Consider the following 6,000-nt stretch of genomic DNA (forward strand, 5'->3'; position numbering starts at 1 on the left):
GCCTAGTCCCCCCTACGTGTTGTCGATCCTGCTGCCGCAACCCTTGATCCGATATGATCTTAGATTGGGAATGAACTCTGTATGCCTAAGTTAACCCACGAAATGAGCGTTCGAGTGCTGAGCCAGCAGGAGAGGCATAATGCACAACTCGGGGATCAGCCTGGTCCCCCTCTGAGTGCTTCCGGTCCCGCTGCCACAACCCTCGGTCCGATTGGGGCTTAGACATGGAATGAACTCCCTATGCCTAAGCCAACCCAAGAAATGGGCATGCGGCTGCTCAACCGACCTGAGAGGTAGAATGCACAAGCCGAGGATCGAGCCGGTCCCCCCTTGCATGCTGTCGATCTTACGGCTGGTCCTGTTGCCTCAACCCTCAGTCTGGTCTGATCTTAGACTGGGAATGAACTCCATATACTTAGACATGGAATGAACTCCGTATGCCTGAGCCAACCCATGAAACGAGTGTGCGGGCGCTCACTCGGCGGGAGAGGCAGAATGTGCAAGTCGAGGACCGGTCCGATCCCTCCTACGTGCTGTCAATCTTGCTATTGCAACCCTCGGTCCGGTCCGATCTTAGACTAGGAATGAACTCCATATGCGTAAGTCAACCCACGAAATGAGCATTCGGGCACTGAGCCGGTCGGAGAGGCATAATGTGCAAGTTGAGGATCGGCCTGGTCCCCTTCTGTGTGCTGTCAATCCCGCTGCCACAATCCTCGGTCCGACTGGGGCTTAGACATGGAATGAACTCCCTATGCCTAAGCCAACCCACGAAACGGGCGTGCGGGCACTTAGCCGGCCAGAGAGGCAGAACGTGCAAGTCGGGGATCGGCCTGGTCCCCCCATGCGTGCTGTCGATCCTACTGCCCCAACCCTCGATTCGGTCTGATCTTAGACTGGGAATGAACTCCGTATGCTTAGACTGGGGATGAACTCCATATGCCTAAGTCAACCCACGAAATGAGCGTGCAGGTGCTCAGCCGACCGAAGAGGCCGACTGGAGAGGCGTAATGTGCAAGCTGGGGATCAACCCGGTCCCCCTCTTCGTGCTGCCGATCCTGTTACCAGTCTTGCTACCACAACCCTCGGTCTGACTAGGGCTTGGACATGGAATGAACTCCGTATGCCTAAGCCAACCCATGAAACGAGCGTGCGGGTGCTCAACCGACCGAAGAGGTAGAATGCGCAAGCCGAGGATCGGCCCGGTCCCCTCTGCGTGCTGTCGATCCTGTTACTGGTCCTACTACCGCAACCCTCAGTCCAGTTCGATCTTAGACTGGGAATGAACTCCGTATGCTTAGACATGGAAAGAACTCTGTATGCCTAAGCCAACCCACGAAATGAGCACACCGATGCTCAGTCGACCGGAGAGGTAGAATGCACAAGCCTGGGACCGACCCGATCCCTCCTGCGTGCTGTCGATATTGCTACTGCAACCCTCGATCCGGTCTGATCTTAGACTGGGAATGAACTCTGTATGCCTAAGTCATCCGATGAAACGAGCGTGCGGGCACTGAACCGGTCAAAGAGGCATAATGCACAAGTCGGGGATCGACCCGGTCCGCCTCTGCGTGTTGTCAGTCTCGTTGCCACAACCCTCAGTCTGGCTGGGGCTTAGACATGGAATGAACTCCCTATGCCTAAGCCAACCCATGAAATGGGCGTGCGGGCGCTCAGCCGACCGGAGAGGCAGAATGGGCAAGCCGGGGATCGGTACGGTCCCCCCTGCGTGCTATCGATCCTACTGTCGCAACCCTCGGTCCTGTTCAATTTCAGACTGGGAATGAACTCCGTATGCTTAGAGTGGGGATGAACTCCATATGCCTAAGTCAATCCACGAAACGAGCGTGTGGGCACTTAGCTGACCAGAGAGGTAGGATGCGTAAGCCGGGGATCGAACGGGTGGTAGGTTGGTTCAAGCACATCTTCATATTTCTGCCATGCCAATGCCATTTTTATGGCTTGTAAATTCATACAGTGGTCCCCTAAGCCTTCATGTGAAGTTTCGGGGCAAGACGACCCGTTTTCTATTTTTCATGATTTTTGAAACTTTTTACGGTTCGGGAGTTTTTTAAATTTTTTTAGAAATAATTTTGTACCCAAATTTGGTATAGGTGATCCTTGTATTTTTATTGGCATGCACAAAACAATTTAGCTAAGAACTCGAAGTGGAGAAGATTTTGTGACCGTTTGAAAAAAGTGTCCCCATTTCAAACACTTTAATGGCTACTAGCAGCAAACCTATAAAATCTCAAATGCTCTTTAAGGGGGTATGAGTTCTCAAGGTTTGATGAGGGATAGGGGGCCAATATAAGGGCCAAGTTTCATGCCCTGAGCGGGCACGCCAGGCACATCAGGCGCACTAGCAGGTGAGCCAGAGGTTGAGGCGTGCTGGCGGGTATCTGCGCACAAAGCCTAGCAAACGAGTTCAGAACGCCCACCCAACTTGCAGGCCAGCCCGTGAGAGCAAGGCCTGGCATACGAGCTACCCACACCACATCCAGAAAGGCCCAAGGTGTTGGACACGCAAGGGAAGCTTCTGGAAGTAGGCAGGATCAACAGCAGCATCTTGGCAGATTTGGTTGACCCTGAAAATCAGGAGTTAGCATCCTGATTGATTGTAATTTGTATAATCCCATGATTTTAGCCTTTATTCTAGAGATATTGCCATTAAGTGTAAGCTGGAGCCTCAACTACAAATAGAGGGCTACTCCTCCCTTATTTGTACACCATCAAACACTTATGTTTCAGTGAATACAAGAGCATTTCCAGAATTCTGCCTTCTTATCCTGTTTCTCTTTAACTTTCATAATCAGCCCTTTCTATTGTTCTAGCCTGTACGCTTGTGTTTTAGGCTGACTTAGGCATAGAGGAGGAGATTCCAAGCCTAAGGCCGCACGATTTTTGAGTCTAAGGTCGGAGCTCATAACAATTGGTATCAGAGCAAGTTCTGCGTGTTTGTGTTGTGCAGGTTAGAGGAGATGGCATCCCAAAGTGACACTGCTAACCAACAACTAAAGGCCCAAGAGCATGGGCATACAAGAGAGAGGAAAGCCAGTTCTAGAGATATCTGGTCTACCATGGACGATAGGCTGGCCAAGGTGGAGGTGACCATGGGCGACATGGGGGAGAAGTTTGAAGGGGTAGAGACTCACATTGCATCGCTAGACTCCATGGGGGAGGAGATCCAAAGTGAGCTGCAAGCTGCTTTTAACAAAGGCTTGGACGTGTTCACCCAAAAGAATCAGACCTTGGAGGCTGAAGTGCTGACCTTGCGCAATGACATGGAGGCCATGTGCCAGCAGATGGAAGAGCTTACCAGTGAACTCATTGCTTGCAAGACTGCCATTGGGAATGGCATGTTTGCTAGAGTGTCCAAGTCCAGATTGGATGTCCCTAAGCCTAAGGAGTTCAAGGGGACTAGGGCGGCCAAGGAAGTAGATAACTACCTTTGGGGTACGGAGCAGTACTTCCAGGCCATGGGCATGCAAGACGAGGCGATAAAGGTAACCATCACTACTATGTATCTCACTAATGTAGCCTTATTGTGGTAGAGGCACAAGTGTGATGATGTCAGGCATGGGAGCACCAAGATTGGAACCTGGGCAGAGTTCCAAAAGGAGTTCAGAGAACAATTTTACTCGGAGTATGCTGATGATGAGGCACGGGAAAAGTTACGCAGACTGAGCCAGCAAAAGGACATAAGGGAGTATGTTCAGAAATTCTCTGAACTGATGCTACAGATCTCGGATCTAGGTGAGAAAGAAACCTTATTTGCTTTCATGGATGGGCTGAAGCCGTGGGTGAAGCATGAGCTACAAAGAAGAGGAGTTCATGACTTGGCTAAAGACGTGACTACTACCGAGGCCTTGATAGAGTTCAAGCCTCTAAACAAGTTCGAGTCTACCAAGCCCAAGGGTAAGGGCAGGGACAATAGAGACTGGAAGAAGCAGTCAAAGGGGAAGGACCGTGACCAGGAGTCCAAGATGGAGATCGAGACCGTTTAACCGAGGATGGTGAGAGGAAGCCACCAGCAGGCAAGTGGAAAGTAAAGGGGGACCAAGAGCCACGAGCATGCTACCTATGTGGAGGGAGCCACATAGCATGCAATTGCTCGCAGAAGGGTAAGCTGGCTGCTGTAGACAAGGAGTCTGACGAGGAGCCAGAGTCAGGGGCAGCAAAGCTTGGGTCGTTGGTGCTCAATGCTATCTAAGTGGAGCTGCAAGCCAAAGGGCTTGATGTTTACGGATCTGATGGTTACGGGTTAGAAGGTGAGCGCACTGGTGGACACAAGTGCCTCACATCTTTTTATTTCAGGTGATAGAGCCCGAAAGCTCAGACTAAAGGTGCAAAAAGGGATTGGTACCATCAAAACGGTGAACTCCAATGAAGTTCCAGCCATTGGAGTAGCACAGGGAGTGGAGTTATAGCTTGGAGACTGGAAAGGCAAAGAGACCATTGAGGTAATACCCCTTGACGACTATGAGTTTGTGATTGGGTTGGATTTCCTTGTTCGGATTAATGCCCTCTCTGTGCCTTTTGCCGATTGTGTTTGCATCTTGGATGCACGGTGCCAATGCCTAGTGCCATTGAGGAGAGGGTCTAGAGTTGGGTTGCGAGTGGTGTCAGCCATCCAATTTGCCAAGGCGATAAGTAGACAAGAAAACACCTTTTTGGCAGCCCTAAAATATGATGAGCCAAGGGAGAAGGAGACCGTGTCACCCTTAGAGGTGCTAAAGGTGCTGAATACCTTTAGTGATGTGATGCCCGCAAAGCTACCTAGCAAGCTACCACCTAAGAGGGAGGTGGACCACAAGATCGAGCTGGTGTACGAGGCCAAGCCACCAGCTAGAGCCTCTTTCTGAATGTCTCCACCAGACTTGGAGGAGTTGAGGAAGCACCTCAAAGAGTTAGTTGATGCTGGCTTTATCAGGCCATCGAAGAGACCCTATGGTGCACCGATTCTATTTCAATGCAAGCATGATGGGTCGTTACGGCTGTGCATAGACTACCGGGCTTTGAACAAGCTGACCATCAAGAACAAGTACCCCATCCCACTCATTGCGAACTTGTTCGATCAACTTGGGAGTGCAAGGTGGTTCACCAAGCTGGATTTGAGGTCAGGCTACTATCAAGTTAGGATCACGGAGGGAGATGAGCCAAAGATAGCATGTGTCACTCGGTATGGTTCGTATGAGTTTCTTGGTGATGCCTTTTGGACTCACAAACACCCCAGCAACATGTTGCACCCTTATGAACAAGGTACTTCAATCATTCTTTGATCAGTTTGTTGTGGTTTATTTGGATGACATTGTGATATATAGCCAAACTTTGGGAGAGCATGTAGACCACTTGAGATAGGTGTTCGAGGTGTTGCAGGTGCACAAGCTGTTTGTCAAGAGGGAGAAGTGCTTATTTGCCCTACCGGAGATCCCATTCCTTGGCCACATAGTGGGAGGTGGCAGGATACGCATGGATGAAGGTAAGATACATGCTATCCTAGAGTGGCAATCGCCAGCCAAGGTCACTGAGTTGAGATCGTTCCTTGGGCTGGTCAACTACTACAGGTACTTCATCAAAGGTCACTCAGCAATAGCCACACCATTGACTGACTTGCTCAAGAAAGGGAAAGCATGGGAGTGGAGTACAGGGTGCCAGGAAGCCTTTAACAGGTTGAAGCGGGCTATGATCGAGGAGCCAGTCTTGGCCTTGCCAGACCATGCCAAGCCATATAAGGTGCATACGGATGCATCAGACTTTGCCATAGGGGGCGTGTTGATGCAAGAGGGACGTCTAGTCGCGTTTGAGAGTAGGAAGTTGAACGAAACTGAGTGCAAGTACATGGTCCAAGAGAAAGAGATGACTGCAGTGACACACTACTTGTGCACTTGGCGCCATTACCTATTGGGGTCGAGGTTCATGGTTAGGATGGACAATGTGGCAACCAGCTACTTCCAGATGCAAAAGAAGCTATCCCCCAAGCAGGCGAGATGGCAAGAT

This window comes from Durio zibethinus, chromosome 7, assembly GCF_047325235.1.
Source record: "Durio zibethinus cultivar Kanyao isolate XHJ-2024 chromosome 7, ASM4732523v1, whole genome shotgun sequence".
NCBI lineage: Eukaryota > Viridiplantae > Streptophyta > Magnoliopsida > Malvales > Malvaceae > Durio > Durio zibethinus.